Raw genomic sequence first — 15,261 nt, 5'->3', positions numbered from 1 at the left:
AAGGGAGACTGGAAGTTAAAAGCAAGACTGACTTTGTAATATATCTAACTTGTCAGGCAGGTGAGGACTGGAATGTGTCCTGTGGATTTGGTATTTAGGGGCTCAGCCAGTGACCGAGATCAGTGCTTACCAGGCCAGGCCCAGGCTGGGACTTGTGAAGGGTATTTTTTCTCTCTGGACAGTTAGTGGGAGCAGGGTGGGAGGGGCCCTCCGTTTTAACTCAACAAGTCAGCAGTAGGTGTTGTATGTTCAGAGCTGCTGGCAAGGCTGCAAGAGGTGGTGGTCTGTAAACTAGGAGGCTGCCTAGCCCTTCTAGCTGCCAGCAGAGCAACCTAACCGATGAAGCAGCTCTGCAAGTGTAGCGGTTGCCAAGTGCAAGTACAGGCGTGGCTGCCCTCAAGTGGTCTATTGGAAGCACTGCTGGTAGAAGGGAAGCGGTGCGAGGCAGTCATTGAGCTGGGTTTCCTGTATAGGCAATAGGTTGGAGGTCCATAATCATCTTTTCTTTTTCTTCTTTTTATGACTGCACCTGTGGCATATGGAAGTTCCCTGGCCAGGGCTGCAGCTGTGGCCTATGCCACAGACACAGCAACACCGGATTCAAGCTGCATCTGTGATCTATGCCAGAGCTTGCTGCAATGCCGAATCCTTAACCCACTGAGCAAGGCCAGGGATCAAACCCACGTCCTCAGAGAGACAACGTTGGATCCTTAATCCACTGAGCCACAGCGGGAACTCCTAGAATCTCTTTGTTCTCTAGACTCAAGTTGCCGCAGGGATCTCCATTTTTTTAATGGCTGACAGTCCTTTAGAGAGTTATAATCAATAAGTTTTCAGTGTAATAAATTTTGGCAGTTTTATATACATTATAACTATCACCCAAAAAAAGATATAGAATATTCCTACCACCCAGAAATTTTTTTTTCCAGTCAATCTACACCCATCCCCAACTGGAAGTCACTATTCTACTTTCTTTTCTTCTTCTTCTTTACTTTTTTTTTTTTTTTTTTTTTTTTTTGCTTTTTTTAGGGCCATAATTGTGGCATTTGGAAGTTCCCAGTCTAGGGATCCAACTGGGGCTATGGGTGCTGGCCTACACCACAGCCCCAGCAACACCAGAACCAAGCCACATCTTCAACTTACCCTCACGGCAAAGCTGGATCCTTTACCCACTGAGCGAGGCCAGGGATCGAACCCGAAACTTCATGGTTCCTTGTCGGGTTCATTAACCGCTGTGCCATGACGGGAACACCTTTTTTGCTTTTTAGGGCTGCACACATGACATATGGACATTTTTTTTTTTTTTTGTCTTTTGTCTTTTTGTTTGTTGTTGTTGTTGTTGTTGTTGCTGCTATTTCTTGGGCCGCTCCCGCGGCATATGGAGGTTCCCAGGCTAGGGGTTGAATCGGAGCTGTAGCCACCGGCCTACGCCAGAGCCACAGCAACGCGGGATCCGAGCCGCATCTGCGACCTACACCACAGCTCACGGCAACGCCGGATCGTTAACCCACTGAGCAAGGGCAGGGACCGAACCCGCGACCTCATGGTTCCTAGTCGGATTCGTTAACAACTGCGCCACGGCGGGAACTCCCATATGGACATTCTTAGGCTAGGGATTGAATCAGAGCTGCAGCCAGCCTACACCACAGCTACAGCAACACCAGATATAAGCCATGTCTGTGACCTACACCACACACAGCTCAGGGCAACGCCGGATCCTCAACCCACTGAGCGATGCCAGGGATCTAATCCGAATCCTCATGGATACTAGTCAGATTTTTAACCTGCTGAGCCACAACAGGAACTCCTATTCTACTTTCTATCACGTTAATTTTCTGTCCCCCCCGCCCCTTTTATGGCTGCACCTGTGGCATATATAAGTTCCTGGGCCAGGGGTTGAATCAGAGCTGCAGCTGGGGCTTACACTACTGCCATGGAAACACTGGATTTAAGCCACTTCTGTGACATACCCCTTCGGCTTGTGGCAGCGCCAGATCCTTAACCCGCTGAGGCAGGCTAGGGATCAAATCCAAATCATCACAGAGACAACGTGGGGTCCTTAACCTACTGAGCCATAATGGGAACTCTCTTAATTTTCCTGCTTTTATTTTTTATTTTATTTATTTATTTATTTTGGTCTTTTTGCCATTTCTTGGGCGGCTCCCGCGGCATATGGAGGTTCCCAGGCTAGGGGTCTAATCGGAGCTATAGCCGCCGGCAACGTGGGATCAGAGCCACGTCTGCAACCTACACCACAGCTCACGGCAACACCGCATCCTTAACCCTCTGAGCAAGGGCAGGGATCGAACCCGCAACCTCATGGTTCCTAGTCAGATCTGTTAACCACTGAGCCACGATGAGAACTCCAATTTTCCTGTTTTTAAGCTTCATGTAAGTAGAATTGTATGGTATATATTTTTTGGTCTGATTTATTTGACTCAATGTAATATTTTGAGATTCATTCATGTTGTAGTTATCAGTTGCTCATTCATTCTATTGTTGGTTCACATTCTATTATTTGAATATACAATAATCTGTTTATATATTCACTTGTTTTATTTTATTTTATTATTTTTTGCTTTTTAGGGCTGCACCTGTGGCATATGGAAATTCCCAGGCTAGGGGTAGAATCTGAGTTGCAGTTGCCAGACTACACCACAGCCACATTAATGCGAGCCACATCTGCAACCTATACACAGCTCATGGCAATGCTGGACCCTTAACCCACTGAGCGAGGCTAGAAATCAAACCTGCATCCTAATGGATACTAGTCAGGTTCGTTACTGCTGAGCCACAACGGGAACTCCTCCATTCACTTGTTGATGGCTGTTTCTGGGTTTTAGCTACTACCAATAAGATTGCAATGAATTTGTAAGTCCATTGTGAATATATGTTTTTATTTCTCTTGGGTATAAACCTAGGGCTAGAACTGTTTAACTTTTTGAGGATTGCCAGATTGTTTTGCAAAGTAGCTATACCCTTTATATTCCTCCAGGAGGCATAAGTGTTCAAATTTCTCCATATCCCTATTAATATTTGTCTTTTTGATTATAACCATTCTACTGGATGTGAAGTGGTATCTCATTGCGGTTTTGATTTGCATTTCCCTGATGACTAATGAGTTTGAGCATGTTTTCTTGTGCTCATCGGCCATCTGTATTTCTTCTTTTTTTTTTTTTTTTTTTTTGTCTTTTTGCTATTTCTTGGGCCGCTCCCACGGCATATGGAGGTTCCCAGGCTAGGGGTCTAATCGGAGCTGTAGCCACCGGCCTACACCAGAGCCACAGCAACGCAGGATCCGAGCCGTGTCTGCAACCTACACCACAGCTCACGGCAACGCCAGATCCTTAACCCACTGAGCAAGGGCAGGGACGGAACCCGCAACCTCATGGTTCCTAGTCAGATTCATTAACCACTGCGCCACGACGGGAACTCCTGTATTTCTTCTTTAGAGGAATTGCTATTCACACCTTTTTTTTTTTTTTTTGGCTGCACTTGCAGCATGTGGAAATTCCAGGGCCAGGGATTAAACCCACACCACAGCAGTGACCCAAGCCACAAGGCTGGATCCTTAACCCACTGAGCCACCAGGGAACTCCTTAGATCATATACATATGTAAATCTTTCTTTCTTTCTTTCTTTCTTTCTTTCTTTCTTTCTTCCTTCCTTCCTTCCTTCCTTTCTTTTTTTTAGGGCCACACCTGTGGCAGTTTCCGGGTTAGGGGTTGAATCAGAGCTACAGCTGATGGCCTACACCACAGCCATAGTGACACTAGATCTGAGCCACATCTGCGACCTACACCACAGCTCATGGCAGTGCCAGATCCTTAACTCACAATGATCAAACCCGTGTCCTCATGGATACTAGTCAGATTTGTTTCCACTGCACTACAACAGTAACTCCCCATTTTTATATTTTTATAGTTGATTGTCTCTTTTATTATTGGGTTGTAAGAATTCATATATTCTAGGTGAAAGTCTCTTATCAGATATACTATTTGAAAATACCTTCTTCCATTCTATGGGTTGCCTTGGGGAGTTTCTTGTCTAGTTGGGGAAAGAAGACAAACATGAGGAGTGCAGTAGTGGGAAAGAGGTGTGAGGGAAGAGGCATTGTAGGAGAGGTCCAGGGTGAATTCTCTGAGCTTCAGGTTGCCGTCCGGGTAGTGAGTGGGTTAGATGAGCTGCTCTGACATTGCCATGGCTCTGCAGGCAAGAATGTGAGTCACTGCATACTCAGTTCTGGGCTATCAGACAGACATATTTACATAAAGGCCAGGGACTTGGCATCTCATAAGACCAGGAGCATGGAGTAGGGTGGAGGGAACAGGAAGCTCTTTCTTAAGAAAGGTGTCTCCATGTTGCAAACTTCTACAGGACTAATGGGTGACCTTGGAGGTGGCATGATGTGTCTTGAGAGTGAGGCAGACTTGGATTTAGATCTTGGTTGCAGTAGATGCTGCTACCTAGTGCCCCTTTAGCCGCTCCTGATAGCTTCTTACATTCTTATAGAAGATATTCGTATATTCTTATGGTATGTAAGTCTCTGGGATTTTTCCGCCTAAGGGCTTTCTCTGCTCAGAAGACACACAGAGAAGTCTGGAAATGCCATGAGCAGCCTTTAACCCTTAGTTTCCTCATTCTTTTTGTGGGACCACTGGGCTGTATTTTGCAGTGATCCCAAGTAGGATCGAGCCCCCATTGCCCATGGTATTAACCTGCTCATTATTGCATCCCAAACTGAGTTCCTTTCTTTGTTTCAACTTCTTCCACTCCTCTTTTAGTGCTTCCTGGAATCATCTCTCAAATAGATCAGTGTCGGACTTCTCGTGTGGCTCACAGCATAACTACTCAGATAGATCAGTGTCTGTTTCTGGGGAAACCCAACCTAAGATACTGGTTCTTCCACTTCTTAGATACATCCATTCTATTTCATTGGGCAGATCACTTCACCTCTCTGAACCTCACTTTCCTTATCTACAAAATGAGGATAGAAGCATTTACTTCATAGGATAGTCATGAGGCTTAGCATCTCGCTCAGACATGTTTAGGGTTTAGTAAATGCTACTAGTCCTCTTTTCTTTCCAGTTGCTTATTGTCCTGTAACATAGATATTCTCCCAGAGGCTCTTGCATAGACATGACTCATTAAACCATATCTAAGCAGGAAAATATAAGCAGCCTGAAGCGGGCCCTGTGGGGGACTGAATTACTGTTCCCTGTCACTTGCTCCTTCCCTGCTGTAGGATTAAACATTCTGTTTGTCAGGCCTTACATCCTCTAGAGGGAGCAAGTCTCCCTGTTGTCCATGCATTAGCCATAGGACATGCTTTGATGAGTGGTAAGTGAGCAGACAGGACATTTGTCACATTTGAGAAGAAGCATTATATTTGTTATTGCATGTTTTGACTCCGGCCTTCTCGCTCCTGCCCTCCACCATGAGAAAGACATGTCCCCAGAGCCTAGTATGCAGTATGAGCTAGCACTTATTAGACACTTATGGTGTACCAGGCACTGTCCCAATTGTTACATATGTCTACATCTGTTAATTCATTTCATCCTCAAAGGAACTTTAAGACATAGGTACTATTATCATCACCCTTATTTTACATATGTGGAAAACTAACATTCGGTAAGGACGAGTGCCTGCTCAAACGTATACAACTGGGAAGGGGCAGGCAGTCTGCATTCTAGGTACATATTCCTAACCATTGCACTATGTTCTTTCTCATAGGTGATCAACAAATTCTTGTTGGATGAAAGTTTGTTTAAATGATTGTAACTTCTGAAGTATTGTTTCTTTCTATTTACCCAAATTCTGATGTGGGTATGATCCACTGGAACAAAGATGGGCTTCTGACTTTGGACCTGGGGACTTTTCCTGCTTCAGTTGTTAGCCGAATAGGAGGCCCTTCTAATTCTCCTGATTGGGGAAAGTCATCTGCGGCTATCAGACGCTAAAGCAAACATTCCTCCTATGGGACCCACATAGTCCACAAGACATCTCTTGTAAATTCCATGTGGACCCCAGACATCTCCATTGTAGGCTTCAATGTGGACCTCAGACCCCTCTCCTAAAGACTCATATGAACCCCCATATCTTTCCTGAGGCCCACGTGGATTCCCAACATCTCTCCTGTAGAAGTCGTGCTTGATAACCTCCTCAGGGTCCCATTCATCATTTCATTGGGTGCTCTCACAACTCTGTAAATCAGCTAATGCTTGTCTTATAGCAGGATAGAGAGCAGTGACCATACAAATGAACTAGAATCAGGACCAAAAGAAGCCTTGCCTTATGGCCCATGACTCTTCTGTCCTGATGGACACAGATTATGTTTCCTGATTAAAAGTCCACAGCTACTGAGGGTCCCTCCCTTTTCTTGCCTCTCTTGCACTAATTCTCATCTGCCTTTCTTTACTCCTATCCTCTTTCTATCCCAGCTGTGGGAGTGAGGCCCACTCCCAGCAGGCTGGAGACAGACAATGGGCCCTTATTCTGGGCAAAGAATCCCCACAGTGTCTCCCACCCACTGAGGCCCCATTCTAGGCCTAGGATGGTGTGGGTGGAGGGCACTGTGGAGGGCAGGAGCCACTCTGTCTGGCAAGACAGAGGGTGGCGCTGGCTGTAGATATCCGCAGGAGTTTACAATGTAAACATCACTCACAATAAAAGCCTGTCTTTCACTCCCAGCCCCATCTCTCCAAGTGCATCTCTCTCAATCCTCATTAGTTTTGGGTTTTAAACATTTATCCTGGTCTTTAATCACTTTCAGTGTTCATCTCTGCATATCACGATTTCCTTCTTTCTTCCTTCCTTTTTCTGATTCTAAGCCTCCCCTTTCTATTCCTCTGTGTACCTTGTCAAGCCCTATTTTTTACCTCTTTCTCACTTAGTTGTGCTCTCTCTCCTCTGTCATTCCTTGTCTTTTTTCTCTCCAAATCTTCATCTCTCCACGTCTCTCTTTGTGTTTCTATGTCTGTATGTTCATGGCTCTCCGCTCCTGTCTATTTTTTATCTTTTTTGGATCTGTGTGTCCTTGTTTATGTGTCATTTCTGTCTCTTTATGACTCATCTCTGATCTTCCATTCTCTATCCCCTTTCTGTCACCTTAGGGCTGTGGATCCGAAGGCCTTCATCAGTTACCACACTCTCCTGCTCTCAAAGCTCGCTTTCACTCTTCCTTTCTGCTATGTCCCAGCAGCTCCTGGGATCCGCATGGGAAGTTATTCTCCACAGTTTACAGATTTGAAAGCTGAGGTTCTGGTTGTTGGTACCAGACTTCCACTTCTGGGTCTCTTCCTTGACGTCCTCGCCTTGTTCTTTTCCCCTTTGTGCCTGCCGAACACCTGATCCAGCCCTGTCCAGGAACTTAGTGCCTCGGACAGCTCCTGGGAGGTGCAGGGGCAGCCAAGCCTCCTTTCTCGCGAGAACAGGGGAAGCAGCCCTAGAGGAAGCACGAGAATCTCGCGAGAGCGGCTGCTGCAGGCAGGGGCGGCGCGGGCGCGCGCGCGAGGAGCTTGCCTGAGGCTCGCGCGCGCACGCACCCCGCCCCAGCCCTGGAGCGGCTCGCGGCCGGCTCCGCGCCGCATCGCTGGGTTTAGCGCACACAGCGCGGCGGCCTTTCGGCAGCCAAGCGGCAGCGGCGGGTGAGTACCGGGCCTAAAGGCCCAGAGAAAGGCTTTGCAGGGAAGTTGGGCTCAGGGCGAGAGGGGAGTCACCCCATATCCAGCTTTGTACCTCTACACCTCACCTTTGGCTGCAGGGGGCAGGCGGAGCTGAAGAGGTGGAGAGTGGAAGTGACCTTCCCTGCTTGGGGCGGAGGAATAGCGCCCTGGCTGCCCCTTAACCTCCATCATCCCACTCCTGGTTCCCGCAGAGGGAACCCGAGTCTTGGATGACGTAAGACCCCTAGAATCTGGAGCCCGGGCCTTGGGCCCTCCATCCCACCCCCACCCCAGCCCCACCTGGCGTTCCCTGGAAACAGGCTCCCACCTCCTGGGGATGGCGCACTCAGCCTGGGATGGGGGCGCCCGGAGGGAGGGTGACTGTGACCTTCTTTGGGTCCTTCCTCACAAGAGGCGCCTGTAGGTCGACCCAGGTTGTACTTCCTACCCCTCAACCTTTGCCAACCCGAGACAGCGGACCTTTGGACCGCTAGTCTGAGCCGCCGCGGAATTTCATAGGGTGGGTGCATTGGCTTGAGCCAGGGGTCCAGCAGGGGTTTGGGATAGTGTGTTGGGGACGCTGGATGAAGCTTATTCTAACAGTGACAGGAGTCGGTCACGCGGCTGGGGGTGAGCTGTTTGGGAACCCATCCCTGTCTCTGCCTCTGGGAGTTTCAGATCCAGTGGTTGAGAAAACCAAATAGAGTGAGAATTCGCTATCTCAGGCGGTTCAAACCGGTAATGCCCCAACTGCGGGATGAGGTGTTTAGGGAGGGCAAGGCCGACTTTTCCCGTGGACGCCATGAACACAAGGAAAATGGGAGGCAAGAGCCAGGCTTCTTGGAGGAGGTGAGATTTGGATGAGAGGAAGGATAAGAGAGGGGATTTCTGGGGAACAGTCTGGGCAAAGGCATAGAGGTGGGAACTAAGCATAGCTTTGGGGAGCCTGGCCTGTGAGCCCAGCCACGTGATGGTGCCCATGGTGTGGGAGAGTATGGAGAATTTTGCAGTCTGTGCCCTACCTGTTCTGCTTCCAAGAGGCAAGCTTCTGAAAGAGGGAAATTGTTCTTGCAGGGGCATGACTGGCAGAGAGGTTTTGTTAGGGGCTGCACAGATCTTGTTAGTTGAGATTTGATCTGGGTTTGATGAGCTTGAGTTGCTAAGAGAGGACTGTTTCTGGTCATTGGGCCACAGGAAAAGAATCTTCTTAGGTCTAGCAAACCCATGGAGAGTCAGCAGGGTCCTGGGAAGGGAGCTCTGGATGGGGATCTTGGTCTTTGTTCCTGTTTCTTTAACTCTTTCCCTGGCTGGCCACCTCTGAACAAATTGATTCCCCTCTCTGAGTATCTCTTTGCCAGCACCTTTCTCTAGGGATGAAATAATAGGACTAAGTACTGACCTCCCTTGAGGAAGCTGCTTGTTCTAGTTTAGAGCGTCCCTCCCAGTTCTTCTCCCTCTTCCTTTTCCTTTCCTCCCCGCTCCCTCAGCCTTCTTCTCTGTGTCCCTGCCCCCTCCCCATAGCAGTTCCTCTACTGGCTGCACTTCCTTCCTTGCTGACAGCCTGGAGCCTCTATAGGTTTCCTTAAGGAAGTGGGGTACAGCAGGGTTGACAGAAGCTGTGAGCTTAGCCTAATTGGGGGAGGGCATCAGTTGCTCCACTCCCACCCCTTGGGAGGGTGTCCAAGTCTTAAGTAAGAACACAATTAACTGTACTCTGTCCCCTGCCCTGTGCTGGGTCTCTCCTAGAAGCCTATCCACGAGGGAATGAGGATGAGATTGGATGAGAGTGAGTGACACTTGGTGCACAATAACTGGTTCAGAATTAATGCAGTGGGAGGCACAGCAGGGATGTCTGGAAAGGCTTCCCAGAAGAGGTGGGATGTGAGAAAACAGTAATACTTAGAGGAACTGACAGGGCTCTGGTTTATGGTCACTGGAAGCAGAGGAGATGGCTTGATATGATCTGCATGAAGCAGGTCAGCCATGCGGTAGAGGGTAGTGAGTGGGAGGTTTGTAGCTGATTGACACAAGACCTTGATTGCTAGGCACAGGATTAGTAGGGGCTACTGAAGAGTCATCATTAGGACAGTGATATTGCACTGCCAGGTGAGTGCTGTTTTCTGAGGGTGATTCGTAGTTTTAGAACATCAGAGCTGGGGATATGGGACTGGGCATGGGATAAGAGGACCAGACATAGAGCAAAAGGGGAAAGCTTCCAGCTTAGCAGATAGGCTCTGGGCACATAGGAAGAAAATGACCATTTCTATGCAAGGATGGAGGCCTGGTGAGTAGGGAGCCCTGGAACTAATCTGTGAGGTCAGACTAGTCTGATCTGAGGCAGACCTGACACCCTTAGCTCTGCCATGGACCTTGCTCTCTTTACTGTGGGACCTTCTGTCCTCTCAACTTAATAGTAAGAAATGGAATAAATTATAGTCCTTACCAAAATTTCAGTTAGTATTTGATGTCTTATTGATAACTAAGGAGGTACTTCCTTAGACCTCCATCTTTGAGGGGACATGTAGCATCCCCAGTGCCTCCCAACATTATGAAAGACTCTCAGTTGAGGAGTAAATTGCTACTTCTCCCGTTTTGCAGTTTAAGAACTTTGGTTTGCAGAGGCTAATCATTGCTGCATCCCCCATCCCCCACCCCCCCAAAACAAGTATAAAGGCTAAGCCCTGAAATAAGAGCAGAGGAGCCTAGAGCCTTCCATTCCCGTAGCCCTCTGAGCCTCAATTCTCTCTGGGCTAACCATGTACAAACAAGGCACCTTTGCCCTGTGCTTTGGCTCTGAGCACTGGCTTTCCCATCATCTGTACTTTGCTACATTGACTTCTCTATAAGCATGGGCACACCTTTGGGTGACAACCTGGGGACCAGACAGGAGTCAGGTTGGAACCAGGGTTAGAGTCTCCCTTGAAGCTCCTATAGTCTAGTTATTGGCCACCCTCCCCCTACATCTTCTCTTTGTTTTCCTGTAGGACATTAGTGCTCTACTCAGTCTCATGTTCCACATCCCATTATCTCATGAGAGGTGATGCCACCCTTTTTACCAGCTACACCTGAGTCTGGTCATCATTGGCATGTGGCCACCTCCAAAATCTTAAACTCCAGTTTCCTTCTCTGACCACTGTCCAATTTCTGCTTTACCTACTTTGGGACCTCAAGGAGACCTCAAGTTCTCCAACACCTCCATTTTCTCTATTCCACTCGAGTGACACCTTCTGTGTCCTTCCTGGACTCCATGGTATGGGATTTTAATCATTCTCTGGCCCATGCCGTCAGTGACCATGCCACTTTGCCTGTGTATCCCACCCCAGCAGCAGGCCCTCCCAATTCTGTATTCTATGCTCAGAATGTGAAAACCCTTTTATTTATTTATTTATTTTTTAAACAATGTGGAAAACTTCTGGTGGCCTTCACATATTATTAGGGCAGTCTAGTTCTGCTTCCATGGAGGGCCTCAGCTGACCCTCCATTACTTCTAGAAACCCGTTCCTTCTTCCCATCATCTCTCCATTCTGTTTCGTGGGGAGAGTATTCCAAACTTGGACTATTATCCTGAAAACTTTTACTCATGGAGAGGGTTGGTTGTGGGAGGGAGGGGAATATCTATGTAGGAGTTAGAACCAACCCATGTTTCTCCACTTCTTGAATCCCGGTAGAGGGAGGGCTCCTAATCTAATGCACCCACTCTGTGCTATGGATGCTGGCACTTCCTATTCCTGAGCTACCATTGTCCATCAGCTGTTACCCCCTCTATTGTATCTTCAGTCACTCTACTGTTTTCCTTAATACCTTTGTCCCAGCTTATAAAAATGCTCAAGTCTCCTATTGGGAAAATCTTTCTTTTTCTTTTTCTTTTTTTGTCTTTTTAGGGCCGCACCTATGGCATATAGAGTTTCCCAGGCTAGGGGTCGAATTGGAACTGTAGCCACTGGCCTATGCCAGAGCCACAGCAACGCTGGATCCCAGCCGAGTCTGCGACCTACACCACATCTCCCGGCAACGCTGGCTCCTTAAACCACTGAGCAAGGCCAGGGATTGAACCTGTGTCTTCACAGATACTAGTCAGATTCATTTCCAATGAGCCATGACAGGAACTCCCCTAGGAAAAACTTTTCTAACTCTGTGTCTTCCTCTAGCTGCTGCTGTTTTAAACCTATGGCTTTGTCTCACTAGAAACTGATATATGACCATTGTAGAAATATTGAAAAATAAAGATTAAAGAAAGACAACAGTAGTTCTTGTTGTGGCTCAGTGGTTAACTAACTCGACTAGTATCCCTGAGGATGCAGGTTCGATCCCTGGCCTCGCTCAGTCGGTCAGGGGTCTGGCATTGCTGTGAGCTGTGGTGTAGGTTGCCGACATGGCTAAGATCCTGTGTTGCTGTGGCTGTGGCATAGGCTGGCAGCTGTAGCTCTGATTTGATCCCCAGACTGGGAACCTCCATATGCCTTGGGTGTGGCCCTAAAAAGACAAGAAAGAAAGACAGACAGACAACAAATAACTTATAATTTCACTCAGGAGAAATCACTATTAAGCCCTTAGTGTGTGGTGTTTTATTGTTGACACTAACATTCTCTGTGTTGTATTAAAGTCTCAACTGGGTTTTTAGTCTGCTAGACTTGTCCCTCTTCTTCTCCTCATGTTTCCTTATTTCTTGGCAGATGGCCTCTACCCACCAGTCTCTCAAGCTGTGACCTCCTAATTGCCGAGCATCCCATGTCACGCCTGACCACTCCATGGCCATGGACATTGTTGACCTGGTTGGCCAATCATTAAAGAGATTGAGATAACCTGTATTCATTGACATGAAACATTTTCATGAGATATTATTGAGTAGAAAAAAGCAATAATATAAAACAGCATGTATAAAACAATCTTTTTTTTTTGTCTTTTCTAGGGCCACACCCGCGGCATGTGGAGGTTCCCAGGCTAGGAGTCTAATCGGAGCTGTAGCTGCCAGCCTACGCCAGAGCCACAGCAACGCTGGATCCGAGCCGAGTCTGCGACCTACACCACAGCTCATGGCAACGCCAGATCCTTAACCCCTGCTGAGCAAGGCCAGGGATCCAACCTGCTACCTCATCGTTCCTAGTTGGATTCATTAACCACTGAGCCACGACGGGAACTCCCAGAACTTGTATTTTCTACTTTATGCACTTTTTTTTTTTTAAAGTGCAAGTGTTTTTATACATAGCTAAAAAGCAACATATTTTCAGAGTTCCCACTGTGGTTCAGTGGGTTAAGAACCTGACTAGTATCCATGAGGAAGCAGGTTCAATCCCTGGCCTTGCTTAATGGGTTAATAAGGATCTGGTGTTGCCATGAGTTGTGGTGTAGGCTGATTTGAACCCTAGCCCAGGAACTTCATATGCTGCAGGTGTGGCCCTAAAAAGAAGAAAAAACAAAACGAAACAACAAAATCCCCCATATTTTCGTTTTATTTAAAAAATGAGCTTATGTATTTTTTCTATATATTTAAATGTGTTTAAAATTTTTTTTTTTTTTTTTTTTTTGTCTTTTCTAGGGCTACACCTACGGCATATGGAAGTTCCCAGGCTAGAAGTCTAATTGGATCTGTAGCCACCGGCCTACACCATAGCCACAGCAATGCCAGATCTGAGCCGCGTCTGGGACCTACACCACTGCTCACAGCAATGCGGATCCTTAACCCATTGAGCGAGGCCAGGGATCGAACCTGCAACCTCATGGTTCCTAGTCATATTCATTAACCACTGAGCCATGACAGGAACTCCTTAATTTATTTTTTATTGGCTGCACCTGCGGCATATAGAAGTTCTGGGGCCAGGGATGGAACTTTTGCTACCGCAGTGACCCGAGCCACAGTGGTGACAACACCAGATCCTTAACCACCTGAGCCACCGGGGAGCTCCTATTTTTAATTTTTTTTAACTTGAGGTATAGTTGAATTATAATGTGTTAGTTCAGGTGTACAACACAGTAATTTAGTCTTTTTCAGATTCTTTTCCCTTATAGGTTGTTACAAAGTGTTGAGTATAGTTCCCTGGACTGCAGTAGGTCCTTGTTGGTTATCTATTTTACGCATAGACATATATATATGTTAATCACAACCTCCTAATTTATCCCTCCCCATCCCTTTCCTTTTTGGCAACCAAAATTTTATTTTCTATGTCTGTGGGTCTGTTTCTGTTTTGTAAATAAATTCCTTTGTATCTTTTAAAAAATTATTATTTTTTTGGATTCCACATATAAGTGATATCATATGATATTTGTTTTTCTCCGGCATACTTAGTATGATAATATCTAGGTCTATTCATGTTGCTTATATATTTTTTCTCCTTTAAGGTTTAACTTAAAATTGGCCAAACATCTTGCACAGTCCCTGAGCCAGCCCTGCATCTTGTTTCTTCCCCTGAATGATCACCTTTCCCAGCTCCTCCTGGGCTGCCCTGTTTTTTTGGGTCTACTGCCAGCACCTTCTTGAGGTCAGCAGTTGCTTTGTCCAGGTTCCCAAGAGCAGCCTGGGCAACCCCGCTTTGGTACAAGGCCTTTAAATGGCCAGGGTACCGCTCTAGCACCTGGTCACAGTTCTGGGCTGCCAAATGGGGCTGTCCTAGCAACAAATGTCAGGCACCCAGGTTGGCATGAAGGACAGTTTGTTCTGGAAAGCCAGGTGGTGGTAAAGTCAGCAGCAGTTGAAGAGCTCATCCATAGCATCGGGCAGCCCCTTCAGGGTTCCCAGCTCTAAATAATCCTGTGCCCCTTGCATGTTCTTTCCTGGCCAGGGCCTTTAGCTTCCAGGAGGGCCTCTAGCTCCCAGCGGTCCCGGCTCTGAGACAAGGAGGCCAGTGTGAGTCTGATAGGAAGTCCAGAGCTCCCAGGGAACTGAAGTTCTGCCTCTTCACCTTGACACAATGGACTCCAAGCATGTCTCTATGAGCTCTCCCCAAGTTTCCTCCCTCCCTGGGCCTAACCCCATAGTTAGCTCTGTCCAGCCCTCTGGCGGCCCTGACCCCAAAGGAAATCCTAAAGGCTGTACCCAGCAGTGGGAGCCCAGCTTGGGTTTGTCCAAGTTATGGCCATGAATTAGGATGTTCTTGACAAAGCTCCCATTGGGACAGTATCAGAGTTCAGAAGCTTGAAGGGGCTCTGGCATCTCACTGGCTAATCCATGAGACATCAGAATTTCTTTCAAGTCCAGCAGCCAGCCTTTCAGTTTCTTGAGGATTTTCTAGAATTTGGCTGGCTGGATCTGGGCTTACTCTCAGCTCAGGGAGTTCAATAGAAAGGTCTTGGGGCTGCTGCCTAATCTGAGTAGTTGAGTCAAGGATCTTCCAGGAGTTCTTTTCCCCATCGTTGCGTTTGAGAGGTGTCCTTCTCTCCCACTGGACTGACTGGTGGTGTCTCCATTTGGGTACGTGGTCCCTTCCACCATGGGTGAAGTTTTGGTCAGAAAGATATGGACCAGGTTCAGATCAGCACTTTCTAACCCTGAACTCCAGAGGTTATATTTTTTAAAAGAAGAAGAAAGGAGTCTCTCAGTGGCTGTCAAGATGCCAAGGATAAAGCTCAAATCCTGTCCATGGCCTTCAAGGCCGGGATGACT

General features: G+C 47.3%; 1 protein-coding gene and 1 pseudogene across 12 annotated transcripts in view; one reads left to right on the top strand and one right to left on the bottom strand.

Annotated features, from left to right (window-relative positions):
• The window catches only part of SCAMP5 (secretory carrier membrane protein 5), a 58,285-nt gene that overhangs the window by 23,112 nt on the left and 19,912 nt on the right, over nt 1–15,261 (top strand). For 3 of the 12 annotated variants that reach the window (XM_084968839.1, XM_001924572.5, XM_021099041.2), the window contains exon 1: nt 7,513–7,646. The exons of 4 other annotated variants lie outside the window; for them this stretch is intronic. The gene's annotated coding sequence lies outside the window, so the exon portion shown is untranslated. Of the gene's footprint in view, nt 1–7,512; nt 8,514–12,337; nt 12,470–15,261 lie in introns of those variants that run through there. 5 more of the 12 variants (XM_084968829.1, XM_084968837.1, XM_084968832.1 and 2 more) reach the window with 4 other exon arrangements.
• Nucleotides 14,008–15,065, bottom strand: LOC100736883 (FK506-binding protein-like; annotated as a pseudogene).

The sequence above is a fragment of the Sus scrofa genome, chromosome 7, assembly GCF_054392235.1.
Source record: "Sus scrofa isolate SSC_HxYL_T2T_F1_AM1 chromosome 7, Sscrofa_HxYL_maternal_Yorkshire_Landrace_v2.0, whole genome shotgun sequence".
NCBI lineage: Eukaryota > Metazoa > Chordata > Mammalia > Artiodactyla > Suidae > Sus > Sus scrofa.
Note: the sequence above shows the minus strand (reverse complement) of the source record. Positions and strands in the feature narration are given on the sequence as shown.